The sequence below is a fragment of the Coturnix japonica genome, chromosome 12, assembly GCF_054131305.1.
Source record: "Coturnix japonica strain WE chromosome 12, WE-NBRP24, whole genome shotgun sequence".
NCBI classification, from domain to species: domain Eukaryota; kingdom Metazoa; phylum Chordata; class Aves; order Galliformes; family Phasianidae; genus Coturnix; species Coturnix japonica.
The window spans coordinates 8,267,976-8,284,049 of NC_140674.1; the positions used below are offsets into that span (position 1 = coordinate 8,267,976).

At 44.0% G+C, this 16,074-nt stretch overlaps 1 long non-coding RNA gene across 1 annotated transcript in view; it reads left to right on the top strand.

The window, feature by feature from the left end:
• Positions 1-15,810, top strand: part of LOC107318028 (uncharacterized) — a 28,296-nt gene extending 12,486 nt beyond the window's left edge. The window contains exon 3 of the long non-coding RNA XR_014933184.1: positions 15,771-15,810. This is a non-coding gene — a long non-coding RNA (uncharacterized LOC107318028). The remainder of the gene's footprint in view (positions 1-15,770) is intronic.
• The last annotated feature ends 264 nt before the right edge of the window (positions 15,811-16,074 follow it).

Genomic DNA, 16,074 nt, shown 5'->3' on the forward strand with positions numbered 1-16,074 from the left:
CTGTGGCTCTGGATGTGTTTTAAGTGCTGGTAGGAGTGAAGAAGAGTGATGTGAGTGGAGGTTTGGTACTAAGGAGACAAACCTGATGCACACAAATGTTTCTCCAACCCCCTTTTCTTATGTGGTTAGGAATATTTTTTGGAGCAGGGATTTTCCATTCTCTTATCCAAAGCACGTTTGTTCTATAGCAGCATATGTGTAAAGTGTTCAGAATACACACGATCTGATCTGAGTAATTGGGCAGTCTGGACAAAAGCTCCTCCTCTTAAAATGCTGCAAACTTTTTTCAAAATGTTAAAATTAAGATACATTCATAAATGTAGTGCCTCTAGCATTTGCTATATGAGGAGACATCTTCCTGTAAGAGAGTTATTTTTTATTTTCATTATCTTTTTATGGTGGCTTAAATTATCTTGAGTTATTCAATAAAACCCACAGAATTGCTCTTTATGCAATTACTCAGAGAGAGTGTTCCATTATGTGACAGTCACACCACCACATAACAACCCTTTCATCTACAACTTTCTGCTACTTCTACCCACTAAGAGTCTGAGAAGATGAGGCAAGGTTTAAATGCTCCTGTTGGACTCCTGCTGACTTGGGTGCTGATCGTAGCCAGGAAAAAGCCAAACAGTGGATCTCCACATGGTCCAAAGAAGTCAATTTGTTAAGATAAATGGTGTGGTTGTGTCGCATTACCCTAAGTGGGATCATGTGATTTGACTTGCTTTTGTAATTTCAAAGCACCTGATTTCTATCCTGAGCAGTGACCTCCTGCATTTTTCAGCATTCTAGTGTCCAGAAAGATGATAGTGCCAAGCTTGGAGACAGTTAAACTTTTGGCTCAGTGAGGTTTTCAGCAGCACTTATAGGCATGAATTTGCAAGCTTTATTTTTGAAGCTTGGTCCTTATGGATCCTATATTCTTTGAAGATTGGACTCTATGGTCTCTCCATGCCTCAGTTTCCAACTTCTAAAAGAATAAAAGGCAGTGTTTCTCTGTCCCACTGCAATGAGCATAACTATGTTAAAAATCACAGGCACTCCAACGCTATGGCAATGGAGGCTATAAAGCCAGAATAGGCAGATATCCAAGAAAGCTTTTTCTGTATTTCAGTTTGTTGGGCCTGACACTGAGACAAGTTCCTTATGAGTACAGATCAATGGTTTCATTGAGAATCAGGCTGGCTGAAAAGGTTGCAGGCATTTCTATGATGCAAGCTTCCTAGACTTACAGACATGTGAGGAGAAGGCTTTCCAGATTGACTCTGGGCTTGGTGCTGCAGCAGGAGATTATTAGAGTCAGTTGTCTCATCCTATACACCAATGGGATGTTCCAGTGCATGCACCTGTGGTGCCTGGTCAATAGAAGCTTGTGGATTTATTAAGCCTTGACATGTCCCCAGGCTCAATATTTAATTGCCTCTGACAATATGGCATTTTAAGGAATATCAAAGCTTTCTTCAAGTTGGATTACATTCTTATTTTTGATGTGTACAGGCAGAAATCTTTTTCAGCCTAAGATCCATTGAAGAGCCTATTGTATAGAGCTGGCTAAATGAATGTTAATGACAAACAGTCAAATGCAGTGCAAAAGCTTGGAAAGCTGCAGGTGCAGGTCCCCCAGCAAGGCTTTTTGAAGTCAGATTCAACTTTTGATGAGCTTTTCAGGTTTTACCTTTACCTTCCAGCAAGCCTCCTGGCTAGCAAGAGAGGATATTCCTCTGTTACCTGATTGAGGGCTGGCAAGTGGGTGCCGAAAGCATCTTCTTTCCTCAGTGCTCCAGGAAGGCTGCAGAACAGCTGTGCTGGCAGCTCAGTTCTTCAGAAGAGCTCTGGAGCAGTTTGGAATAATGCAGCTATTGATTTTTTATTATTATTTTTTTTTTGTCTTATTAGAGCTGCTAAGAAAAGGAAAAAAGAGAGAGAGAAAGTAAAATAGATTCTTCTTATGAACTTAATAGGTTCATTCTGAGGAGGAGTTCTGGGTTTTGGTTTTAAGTTTCCAAAGCAAGGTGCTCCAATGAACTACCTGATCAGCCTCTGATTACAAGAGAGGCTAGTGGCCATAACCAGTACCTCTCTGTGTCCTTCCACCCTTTTGCAGAAGCTGATAGCTGATCATTCCCATTCCCTTGAAGACAGGACTCTCCCCACCAGCATACTGAAGGAGAAATTGTGATTGCTAATAGAGTGACTGTAGGCATAAAACTTATTGAACTTAGACAGCAGTGATGGAGAAGGGTGGGGGGCGGGGGTAGAAAATAAGAGAATATAAGTGGAGAAACTAGAACACATAGAGGGGAAGGTGATTTTTGCCTTGCCAATTTATATTCAAACAAGGTTTCCTTGACCCAAAAATATATAGAACAAATTGATAATGTATTTTTCTTATCTCAGAATTAGAATGATAGAAAATATTTCTAAATACACTAGCAAAATGCAGTGCACAACTAGATTGATTATTTTGGGGGTGAGATCAGCATAAAGCACTGAGGATTCACCCATAGTGTGGCACCCCTTTCTTTAGTCACGTTCAGGTGGACTCCTAAACCACCCTTAAGGAGTCTGGCTATGCCCAATGAGAAGTTTTACAACTAGTTTATCAAATAGTGCTTTTTATTAGAGCAGCGGGTTACAGATTCTTTGAATTGCCTGTGATAGATACCGTGTCTGTGGAGTGTGTGCAAATACTTATAGTATGAATAATCCAGCTGACCACAAATGTGGAAAACTATGGAATAACTTGGTAGAGATTTCCAAGTTTCTTGGTACATCCAAGCATGTGAATCTTACCCAATAGGTGCCTCCATAGCGGGGAAGCAAGGCTCAGTCTGCCAGCTGGTCCCAGAAGCCAGTAGTGTCCTCCCAACTTGTCTGTGATAATATCTTCCCCCAAATCTCCTTTCTCTCAAGCTGTTTTTAAACTGTCTTCAGGTGGAGCTTGAGTGACTCTAATAGTACCATATGAGTTGTGTTTGGTGCAACAGGGAACTGAAAAGCTGCTAACTCAGAGAGTTAGTTATATAGTTTATCTGTTCTGTGGTACCACCAAATTCCCATCCATGCAATCTTATTACAGAGCCTGGCTGTGGTGTTTTACACTTCTCCCCATTCTCAGTGCTCTATCTCTTAGAGTCAGCATACCAAGCTCTCCTCATGCTGCCATCAGTCTAAGGTTTGAAGGTCTTGTGCTGCTTAGGGAACTGTCATGAAATAGACTCTTTCTGTATTGACAGCATTCTACTCCAGAGGCTTCTTCAACACTTTTCTTCTTTTAAAGGCAGAATATGCCAATAAGCTTTTTCCAACAACTACTCTGCGTAATGTACCCCATGATTCCAGTTGCTCAAGCTTCTCAATATTTAGATGAAATTGAGATCACTCTTAGTCTTGCGGGAGTTAGTGCAGAAGGTGCTCTCGGGCTGCTCAGTGTTTACGGGGTAAGATGATTGGCTCATAGCCTTAGTATTTAGCAGGACACAATTACCAGTCCTGATGATATGATGATGATAACACGGTTCATCAAGGCCTTGGGCATAATGGCCAGGCCAAAGGAAGAGGTTGGAGGCAGAGGGAAGCCTGCTGGCACACCCTGCCTTCATGAAGTGAAGCCCTGGGCTGTCTCTGCCTCATGAATTTTTTCTCTTTGATTGTGAAAGATCTGTTGTAGTTAACCTTTAGCGTGTTTGATTCTTCCATGAGAGTTTTATGTGCAATTACTCATAGGTCTATGTGAGAGTACTTGTGTGTGTAATGTAAGCCGATTATTTTATTCAGTATTCTAAAAATGTAGATGTGTCATTCTATTAGGAGAAAACAGACTCCATAAATTACAACCTTTTATATAATCAATTTTCTGAATATCTTTGAGATCAAACACATCCGATGAATCATTTAGTCAAATGCGTGGTTCTTCGATTGGTTGCTTAATGAGTGTGCTTTAATCTAAACCCTCTCAGGGCTGCAGTTTCTGTCAGAGGCATAAACAAATGCCTGCTCATCTCAGAGTTTGTCACTGGGTAAAAGTTAGAAAACACTACAACACAAAAACAAAATAGCAAAGTAACAGAAAAACAAGAAATGTTTTCTTGCTTAAGTGTGTTTTATATATTCAGGGGGTGAAATTCTGCAGATCCTGCAGCCTGTAGTCATAAAGCTTTTACCCCATCTGAATAGGACAGGCCAGGCAAGTTGGTTGCTCTCCATTCCCTACAAGCCACGTTTGTAAGTCTGGGTCATTTAATGATGGCAGTTAATCATGTCCTGATGCTGACAGGTGAGCAGAGGAGATGCTGTGTGACAGAGGTGTGGGCCACCAGGGCTCTTCCTTGAGATGATTATCACAGAGGCAGCAGAGCAGATAATGAAAAACCTGGTAGGGAGGATTTAAAGTGAAAGGAATGCAAGTTCACGTGCAAAGTCAGGTTGAAAGTGTGGTAACAGCTTCTGTGGTGTTTTTGTGTCAGGAGGAGTCAAAGTAGAAAGATGTGCGTTGTTTTTGCTGGCCATGGTGGTTTGCACCCATCTCAGTACCTTTATGTTCATGTTCCCATTCCTTCCTCTCTTTCCTTTTGTTAAGTCCATGGCAACAAACTGCAGAAATCCCCTTGGCAGGGCGGGGTGGTGTCACTGAAGGACATCTCTTGGATGCACCGGGCAGACAATCCAGGCCACATGTGCTCATATCAAAGGGCCTTTTTGATGTAGACCTGAGCAGTTTTCCAATGCAGCTGCCCTACACCTTGATTCTGCTAGAAACGCCCATCTGTTAGTTGTGCCCTGCTGGAAGAGGGTAAGCTGGGAAGGCAGAGCATGAGCTGATATGCTTCACAGAGGGACTGGGGCTGCATTGTGATTGTTTCTGTCTTAAGACTCTCTGCTCTGCCTCCCTGTTGCTAAGGCATGTTTCTATGGCAAAGGCCCACCAAGAAAGTGAGAATTAGAGAGAGTTAATGTTCAGAACAGATGAGCTCGCTCTTGTTGACAGCTGGCTTCTTTGGGAGAAATGAGCTGCTATAGAGGAAGAGCTGCCATCTCAGGTGCTGTGCAGAGCGGGAGGTGCAGCTGGCATGTTTGCTCATGGCTTGTGTTCATTTGTAGTAAATGAAGCCTATTAAACTAAGTGCTGATTGAGATTTATCCTCATTGTAGGTGTGTTCTTGTAGGATGAGCTGGGTGCAGCCCTTCAGACCAGCTGTCATGCTACCAGGCAGCCCTTGCATCCAGGGGCCTGACCCACTGGAGTGCACTGTCACCTGCGGGGCTCACACCTGAGAGTGACCTCTGACAATAAGCTGTGCTTTGTGGTAGCTGCTATGAGAAACCTTGTGAAATCCATTTCAGCTGTGGTGCTGCTTGGGTGCAGAGGGCCATCAGTTTCTGACCTTTAATGGAGACATGCAATACATTTCCTTTTCTGTTGTAAGCCTATGGATCGTGCTATTAATTCGTGGTGCAAGCCCTTGCAAGGTGCTTTGTGAGGCAGTAGAAAATGAAACTCCTGAGTTTAAGTACATATCTGGTTGTGACCTGGCAGTTTTAACTGGCATTTCTGTGGTGCTCGAATATTGGTTGGCCTTTATGCAGCTGGTTAGAAGGAAAGCAATTAGAGAAAAGCCTGCATTAAAGCCAGCTGCTGTTCCCAGCTGGTGTGACTGAAGGAATGCTGGGGCCATGGATGTACCTGCCCCACAGCCGTCCTAGAGCACTGGGTGGAGGCAGATGAGGACAAGGCTATAGGGTTTCTCCTGATCCTGTCCTGCCAGGTTCACTGCCCCAAAGTGCTGAGGAACACATGTGTTGGGGTAGGATGGGTTTCTGGATTGCATGCTTGGGTTTAGCAGCCTGGTTTCCTCTGATATACCATCCAAAATGGCCTCATCACACTGTGGTTGCAGCTCAGCCCGTCAAGAAGAGCTTCCATATGGCTATGGGAACAGAAAGGAGACATCACATTCATCTCATGTTACTTGATATTAAATTACTTGAGCCAAGATTAAGTTTAAGCCTAAATAATTTTCTCAGACATATGAAGGGTTTTCTTTAAGTGTGCATACATCTAAATTTCTCAGGCTCTCAGCTCTAAACTTAGGAGGGACTTGACTCCCTTCCTAGGCAGAATGATTGTTGATGGGAAGCATTTTTCAGCTTACTGGCTTTAAGGCATGCGGTAAGGTGTTATAGTGGGTATGGTGATCCTACAGCCCATTGCTTGGGATGTTGATAGATACCGTATTTGTGATTCAAGCTCTGATTACTCTGGTAGTGTCTTTGCTCAGGGTTGCTTACCACAAATAAGAGTTATGATTTTTTAATAGGCATTATTCATAATTTAAAAACACAGCTTAAAGACATTATGGGCCATTGCCAGAGCAGTGATGTATGATCTGTGGAGGCTTACTCCCTGCTAGATGATATTGTAAAACTGACTTACATCTCTACCCTCCGTTAAACAGAACTCTAAATGCCATTGCTGTTTACACTATTTAGCAGAGTGCTCATCTGAGCTCTGATGGTCCACGTGCCCCTGTAAGCAGCCGACAGATTTACAGGTTGGTGAAAACTGGCTCATTATCTCCAGCAGTAAATTCCCCTCCTAAAGACTCTTGTGTGCTCAAGCTGCAAATGGAGTTTGCATATACAGTAATGAAACGTATTTCCTAAGTACAGTCATAAGTGTTTTAACATCCCTGATTTATTTCTTTTCTCATTCCTAAATGCTGATAATTTTCCTCCAAGCCCTGCAAATGCTTGCCTTCTCCATGAACACAGCCAAACAGCAGAGCTCTTTTGAACCCATGTTTACAGTTTTGCAGAGGGAGAGTTGTTGCTGGTGGAAGCCAAACTCATTTGGATAACAGCAAGGGATGCAGCTACCTCCTGCAGGGCCCACTGGTGCTCAGGCATTGAGTTTCAGAGCAGAGCAGCCAGTAGTTTTGCTGGCTCCTAGTGAAGACCATGAGACAGCCCTGAGGGTGTTGTGAAGCTGTGGGGGCAAATCTCACCCTTCCCAGGGATGGATGGTTGGGGGTCCTCCGCTGCTTGCCACATAATTCCTTGTTTCTCTGTGTGTGTGTGTGTGTGTGACAGAGAGCATACAGTAACAGAAATCTGCAGAAGCTGACCTCTCATCTGTTCTTTGGTAAATAGCTGCCTGATAGGACCACAGCAAACTGAGCTTCTGGAGACCCATGAGCCCTTTTCTCTGTCATTTGTAATGCAGTTCTTTGCATTCAGGCATACAAGGAAAGCACAACGCAATTATGGCTCAGCTAATCTCACTAATCTTCTTTTAATGAATCCCTTTCAACAGAATTTCATTTCCACTTGCAGTCAACCCAAAAAAGGCAAATAGTCCTGCAGAAAGAAATCACCCCAGCAGAAGGATCTCTCTGGAGATCAGGCCTGGGAGGCAGCAGGCAGGCCGCAAAACAGATGAATAATGATAACAGAGATGGAAATTGAATAACAGTTTATGCTGCCATCTCTCCTAAGTTGCTTACTTGCTCTGCATGTGCCCATGTGAATGAGTAATGGAGCAGAGGCAGCTGCTGCTGCCAGTGGGAGCCAGCATCTTATTGGGGCTGCTGAGGCACTGGCCTGCATCTGTATGCACTTTGGGAAGCATCGTGAGATGGAGGTGGCTGCCTGGAGCCTTTAGAGGTGACTGCAGCTCTTGCATCTGCTGAGTAGCAGGATTTCAATAGTTTTCTGGTAGCTCATCTCCTGACCTACGTATGAAGGTCCTGGGGTTGTGTCATCAGCCAGACTCCCACATCATAGCTATAAACATCCTGGTACAGCTGCATTGTTTTCACTGAAATCTTGAGCGTGTTGTCTATTTTAAGCATAGGAACAGGCTGAAATATTTCTAGAAACTGTGGAAAGTGGATTTTAATGCAAGCTTAAAAAGATGCATTAGAAATGGAAGGGAACTTATAGATCCTTTCTTAAGGACAGGTCCTATTTAAAAAGTACGGGCTCTAAGACTAAGTCTGAGAGGCAGTGGTGCTGCACTCCCATTGAGTTCAATGCAATCAGATTTTCACCGTGAATTTGTTTCTAAGTATTTATTAGTAGAGCTCAGACAAGTGATGACAGGCCCTGCTACAGCTCCATGAAGAGGGAAATCAAAGTATAGTAAAATCCAAATATTTTTCCAGTGAGAATCAATACTCTGCATTCCACCTGGGAAATGACTCCCAGTTTATCTCATGGGTTCCTGAAGTCACTTGGAGTATCACAGAAGTGTCTGGCAACTGAAAGTACTTGTAGGTACTTTCTATATCTCCATTCAGAGCAACTGAACTTCAGAGGCCAACTTCAGGGATTGCTGTGACTTCTGTGTGTGTGTGTGATTGTGTTTGTATTCTCATATATACTTTCCTTCCATGAGGTGCCACAGTGGAAAAACAGCCTGCCTGTTTCTGCCTGTGGGTACACTGCACAGCCCCAGCTCCCACTCTGCCTGTAATATCCTCATGAGAAAGCCCAGTGGAAGCCCCAAAATGCTTCTGCTGCCCATGTCAGAGCTGGTGGCAGAACAGGTCCTTTTGCATCTCATTCTCAGTCCGTGAAGGTCAAACTCAGGCTCTGCAGTTAGGCTGTTAGTACCAGATGCTCTGTGCATCCTGACAGCCTTTGTTAGAAAGTGTGCTGTAATTCCTGTGCTTACCTACTAAGAATTCAGAATGCAATGCATTCCCTGCTCCTTGGCTTTTGAAAGATGTAGAGTAGCAAGCTATAAATCAAACTTGGTACTCAGAGGCTATGTAGGAGTACAAATAATCATATCTTGTCAGTCAAATGACTTTAAATTGGTTTTCCGTCTTAATACATAGGAAGCTACAGACATGAAAATGTACGACTTGGTAGTTAAAATATGCAACTGGCCTAGAAAAATAGAGCATCTATTTTCAGGTGGCGCAAAACACACGTTCATCAAGAAGAATATTAAAAAATTCATTTCCTAAGGACATCAGCCTTGGACTATTTAGGAGATAGGCTACTGAATAATGAATTGATTTGAATTGCACAGGCAGAAAAGCGTGTACTGTAAAAGGTGAGCTACAAGGCAATGTCATTTCCTCAGGAATAACGCAAATATGCCAACAGTCTTGGTGTACGATAGCTAAATTCTGTTCTATATCTGCAGTATGATGACCGAGGGATGCCTTTCTATAAGGCCACCCCTTCTGTACATTTATAAAGCAATCCTCTGCTGCTTTTGGCTGCTTCTTGGAAAGATGCTATAGCATGGGAATTAATTCTGAAATGTACCTACAATCTAAAGAGGTTTTTTGGGTTGTTTGTTTCGGTTTGGCTTTTTTTAATTCATTTTAAATAGTTTAGCTGATCAGCAAGAACTTTTCCAGCAGTAAAATATACTCAGAATTTATCATGAAGATGATTAAGCAAGCCTTACTGAGTCATGCACTGAGCTGAGCCAGAAGGCAGGAAAATTGAAGGAAAGGAAATTATCCAACCTGATTAACAAATGAGTTAGCCAAGAAAGTCACCACAGAGGTGTCAGCTCAGAGATGGAAGGCTCCCCAGTGCCCATTGCTGTGCAGGAGGCCATGGGCCTGGCAGCGGTCACCTCTCGGTTTCCCCCAAACAACTCCATCAATCTGCCACACAGCCAGGCTGCCTATTCCCATTTATTTTTCCTGTGGCAGGTGGTGGTAGGCAGGTGATAGGGATGGGAGGCCTCCACAGCGTCATTCATCATGAGTCTTTGGAGAGCATTTTGGTGAGCACCGTATTAAGTTAAAAATGTAAATGTTGCTTTTAGTGGGGTTAATGAAATAAAGATAATATGATTTTCTAGCAGTCTGCTTCTAGAGTGGATGGATGGGTGAAGGTGTTTGAGCACAGTATTGATAATACTGATTGCACTTTAGAATTTTCTTGGAAGGCTGCTGTCAAAACGTTGTTTCTCAGGGACTCGATCCACCTGCTACAATTCATCTTGGTGTATTTTTAATGTTCATGCTAGTTATTATCCCCTTTGTTCTTGTGTCAAGGATGATACCCACAAAAACAAACAAACAAACTGTGCTATTGGATACATTCCTGTTCTTCCATAGCTGTGTGGCTTTGGGGTTCTTACTGCTGGCTGCTTGGGAAGGAGACCAGGAGGTCTAAGGGGAGTGGCATAAACAGTGTTTGAGTGTGATGCGGAGGGAGCTAGGGTCTGACATGGTTACCTATGCATGAAGCACAGATCAGCTTCACACAGGGCATATATCCCACCTTCGAAGGATGCCATGGCCACTGTGCAGTGGGGTGCCTGCCAGAGGTGGAAGCTGTGTTCTCATTCCTGCTGAACTTTCTTTCTGGTCACTAAAGAGCACCTTAGGCTAGAACTTTTTCTTCCCCTTTTGTTGCAAGGGCAGCAAGATGGCAGCAGGCAGACCTCCGTGGCACCACAGCAGCCCCATGCACCATCTGTTCCCACAAGTGTGTGGGCTGTGGGGAACAGCCTCATCCTGTGTGCTCCTGCAAGGAGAGAGCAGTGGTGGTAGCTTCCAGATGGAAACAAGAAAGGCAATAAATACAGGTGTGAACAAACTTCATCCTGACCCTGCTTCTATAGTGAAGACTAGTGCCATTTGTGAGATTAAAGACTCACGAGTTTGTGCAGTTCCAGTTGCCTAATTTAACTGGTGGAATATGATTGTATTTGCAGACTTGCAGACAGAATACAGTCTTCTAATTTTGTTCCTTATACACCTTGTACTCCTGACTGGTCATTGCTGTGAAGCTCCTGCCTTCTTGCAATTGTGTTTGCAAGAAAAAAATAAATTGACTGAATATTGGCTCTGAGTAAATTTAACTGGCTGGAAAACAGTTTTCCTGTCAGGCCACACTTGCATCCCCAAACCTGCCTATGGGGACATAACACAGCCCCCCTTGTTGTGCCACGTAAGCGGCAAGTGAGGTGTGTTGGCTTTGTGCCCTTTAATGATTTATCTTTGCTGTGCCTGTACGTTGTGTTCCTGGCCTGACTCTCACATCTCCAATGTGGGAGCACTGGTAGTGATAGCATGTAAAGTGGTTTGCTTCTCTTCTGTGAAATTTACCAGCAGGTGGCAAAACACATAGGTACCAGGGTAGAAAATTTGTTCCTTGCAGAAGTGATAACATTGTGTCTTCAAACAGTTTGGTGCCTTCTCTTGCGTCAAAGGGAAGAGAGTGGATGGCACACTTCCTTTTGAGTTTAGGGGCAATGGATTTATGATGTTGAATCTCTAATCTGAACTCATGTTGGGGGGAGAAGGGGGAGGGAAAGAAAGAAAAAAATCAATTTAAAGGAAATGCAATTCTGGAAAGAGATTTAATAGACAAGAAGGTACAGCCATGGTGAGGGTGGTGGTAATATGCTGCACCTGATGATAGGAACACAGTGTGTCTCCTCCGTTGCCTCCTGCAGTACCCAGCATGGTGCTATTACTTGCCTAGGGCAGGAGGAAAACAAGCCGAGAAGACCTTGCCCATGTGCCCTCAGCCAAGGATCTGGCAGGGATGCATCCTGCCATGCCCAGAGGATGAGATACTGCCGTGGTGGTAGCTGCCCACATGGGCCTCCCACTTCCATAATCCATACGGAAATATGGATAATCCAAAATCCAAATGTAAAACATCATGGCTATGCTGGAGAGATTTATTCCACCTTAAGCCCAAAGCAAAACAAACCTTCTAGACCCAGATTTGGTGACAGAGGTGACATAAAGCTCATTATTTCTTCTGGCTGCTGCCCTGTTCCTGCTCTGACCATAGCACTGTGCTGTGGGTACCTGCTGTGTCGGGGCTGCCTTTCCTGCTGGGATGCAGGAGGGGCTCTATTTTTAGATGGACACCACGAAGGTGTTTGGGAAGCAGATCACGGAGCTGCAATTGTATGAGCTGGGGAGTTGCCAAACAACAGTTTCTGTGCTCTCCTCCCCTGGTGAGGCAGAGCTCGGTGCCTGCAGCGCGTCTCAGCAGAGGCAGGAGGAGTGCTGCACCAGCCCCCTGGTCAGCACACACTCAACGACTGTTATGTAGAGTCATAGTATTATGAGTTTCAAACTGCTGTAATGGAAGTATCCACCAGCGAACGTTACATTTGGAAGCACGGGTTACTTTTCTTCCTTCACTAGGGGAAAACACTGTAAGTGAGCCTGCAATTTGGAGTGTGCTGCTTCCAAGACATTTGCAGATAGCAAGTGGTTTCCTGGAATAACAGCCTCTCTCAAGAGAAATGTCAAGTGCATTTAATCAGGCACATTTAGAGCTCTGCAATATCTGCAAATGAATTATTAACGCTTTCAAACCTTTTTGAATGATCCGAAAGTCATGCTGTTCGGATCATCAGCTCTGATTCAGGGCTCCTCCTTTCCACGTTGTGCACTGGAAGCTCTACACCTTCCTGCTGTTTCCAGTCTGAGCTCTTGCAGCTCCAAAGGCACGTGGGGAACTGAGCAAATGCAAAGTGTGGCTGGCACCTGGCTGTGCCTGCATGGATTTGTACCTCGTTTAGCAAACAGCCCCGGATGGGTGTTTTGCACCTTGTGGGGAGATAAGGGATGCTCCAAGAAATGCAGATCTCATCATGTCTGCTCTCCACAATGCATGACTTGCACTGAAGGTTGGTGTGGGCAGGATTAGCCTGGAGGAGTAGGGCTTGAGGCATTAGGCTCCCTGTTGACTTGTAACAGTAGAAATGGCAGAATAATGCCAGGAATTCGAGCAGTGCTCAGGACGCCTGCCTTCCAGCCACAGCTCAGCCACTGACATGTTCAGAAAGCCACAGCTGCCTCCTGTCGCTTTGCCTGCAAAACAAGTGATCTTGTAAATGCTTTGGGAAATGCTGGTGACTGTCATATGTACGTGAGTCAAACTCTTTTCACTGCAGTGTAGAAATACTCTTTAAAAAAATAATTGCGACAATCCAATTTCTTCAAATGAGATAATGTGGTTACATTAATTTTTGAATCAGCAAATGTTCTCATTTCAGAGCCCCAGCTGACAAAATAATAGAGCCATCAAGATGCAGATGTAAACAAAACACTTGAGGTAGTGTGTGACTTAAAAAGGGGAAAAAATACCCAAAAGATATTAACTCTTCTGGATACTAATACAGTGAATTCTGGTGGATGTACACAGAACTCCCTCAAATCTTCAGAAGAATGTTTGGCAGTTTGATATGCTGAGACCAAACACAACATTTCTGTTCTATCTGCTTGTTGAAGTATGAGAATGCTGTGAAGCTGCAGCCTTTAGGGGTAAGATATGAGCAGAAAGATTTTTTTTTTGTTGCTAGACAAAAGCCACTAAGAAACAGCATACAGACCAGCTGCATCCAGGATGCTGTGAAACTGTGGCATGAAAGGGGAATTAAAGCTCTGCCTCTTCTTTTGCCTGAGGAAAGTTTGCAGGGTGGTCACTATTTTGTGCATTATTATAACAACAAGCTGGGTAGTGTGTTTGTTATGGATTACATTCCTTAATTAACAACGTGACTTTATCCCTCTATGCTCACAAGTGAAGCATAAAGTACAGGAAATCCAAGTGCAGTGGCCATGGACCTGGAAGCAGTAAAGTACTGCAATGTGTTTCTGCATGGGCAGAGCAGAGCGGCTCATGGATAGCAGTGTCCTGCAGTCAGGTATAACTATTTGCTCTTCTGCAGGTGCTTTGGTTACATGTCCAGAGGCAGCTATAGATACCAAGAGGGTGCTGCCTATATAATATTTGCTCATTTCATTTAAAAAATAATGAATACTTTACAGTGAGATTAGCTATCTGTTTTCTGAGTCTGGTAGAGGAAAAGAAATAAATGTTGCTTTTTAGCTTGAAATCAGCTTGAAACCTTCTTGTAGCTCTATTGCAGAACGTTACTGTTATTTGAAACTTAACAACCTTTTCCTTTTTATGGAGACAAACAACCACCAACAAAGCCCCTGATGGCTTGCACACCCTGCGCTAGGTTCTTACAAACTGGTGCGGTTACTGATGCTCAAGCTTCTCTTTTCTGAGTTTTGTTATTTCCACAGCTGAAATGTGAGTGAAAATCTTGCCCTTCCTCATCTCCTCATGCTGGCCCAGTTGGCTGTGTGGGAGGCCAGAAGGAGTGCTGCTTCTGACTGGGTCCCCTAGACATCAAGCAGCTCATACAGCTGCCATCAGCACTTAGAATAATATGAACAAGAGGTAAACCATAGAGACAGCAGTCTATAGAAAATCTCTCATAGTTCCCTTTGCATGAGGGGCTATCGGGCTCCTGCATGCAATGAGGAAGGCAGAATATGGCAAGGCAGGGGTTGACATCCTTTCTGCTTTGAGGTTTGGCTTTATTTGCTTCTGCATCTCTGAAATTCTGTTCCCTTATGAACAGATTTGTACAAGACTAAAAGGTGCTCTGATTCCTTAGACTCTCAGCTTGTTCTTGTACCTTAATTTTTCCCTGCACTTGCCTTGGATATGAGCCACGAGGTAGCATTTGTGCCAGACAGCTGCTTGGGGCTTTGGGGAGCCTGGGGGAGGGAACGCTAAGGTCTGTTGTAGGAAGGAAAAGAGACTGATGGACATAAGCATGTCCAATAGCAGTTTTGACTGCGTTTCTTCTGTGTGGCATCTCAGTTGTGTCCCTGCACACCTTATAGCTGGAGGTATGGCATTGTTGGGGTGTCCGAGGAGCACTGACTGAGCCTTATAAGTCTTTCAAAACCAAGGAGATTGGTTAACAGTAGCTAATAGTAAAACATTGTAGTTTTTATGCGAATTCATACATAGACTTAATAACACAAGGGGAAAAAAAAAAAGACAGCCTTAAACCATGAGCCCTACAGCCTTCTTGCTTTGTTTTCTGCAACATCAAGATCTCTGAGTTGGGTCCCTCAGGAGACCCTGGGCCCTGGGGTCCATTGGTAGCATTAGGAGAGCTGGAGTGCTGCAGGCATTGGCACCAGGGAAAGAAAGGGCTGAGCCCACACACAGCAAAGCACCAAAAGACCCAAGGGTTGTTATAGAGGCCATCTGAACTCTATCTTGGCATACAGCAGAAACAAAGGTGGTTTCTGCGGAGCAATTTTCATTATCACCTCTTCAGTGCTGCTGGGCCACCATGGCCATTGCCTGTCACTCTCCTCCCAGCTGCCATAGCAACCTCACATGATGGTCTTCTGGGCTCACTTTCCATGGAGAATGTGGTGAGGATGCTCCTTACTAAATCCACCCTTGTATGAATGACACTATTGAAATAAGCAAAGGGAAGGAGAAAAGGGGAGGGGGGGGGGGAAGAAAAGAAAAGAAAAAAAGGGAAAGGGAAAGAACAAATGGCATTATTGTTGCTGTATCTTCTCAATATTTTCCTGTTAAGTGGTTTGCATTTATTTAGCCTGGTATCCTGCTGGTGCTCACACCTGTGATGAGCAGCACATCAATATGCCTGTTGGCCTCCATGTAGGCCTCCCTGTGTAGGCTCCTGCTGCTTGGTTGCCAGCTGCAGGACCCTGACCCAGCTCAGCCTGTGTTCCCACCATAGGCTAACCCAGCCCTTCACAGGGCAGTACTTGCATCAAGAAGGATGACAGCATTAGGAATCAAAGTGATAAAAATGATGTGTGTGTGTATAAGTATATATACATATATTTAGAGCACAATGTTTTTTAAAGGAAATACAGCGATTTCACATCACCAGCAAGGAAGTAGTACTCGAAAAGCAACAGGTTTGTCTTTCCTAGAGTACAGAAGTACAACTAACTCTGGTGATTTTTCTTCAGTTCTCTGCTTAATGTTTTGACTCATCCGAGTAACAGAGAAGACTTTTAATGCCAACCAAAGCAAGAGCTCTGGATGAACTATCATCTGCAATTGCTCCAGGTAATTGTGACACTGGAAATGAACTCTTATTTCTGCAGCCTTTGTACTTTGCTTCATTAGACATTACCTCGCCAAAAATCATCCCCACCCCACTTAGCAGAGATGAGATGCTGAAGAATACCGCAGGGAGAGCTACTTTTAAACTATAATCCTGGAAATGCTTATGCCTGAGCTGTCCTAGTGAAAAACATGTATGACTCATGG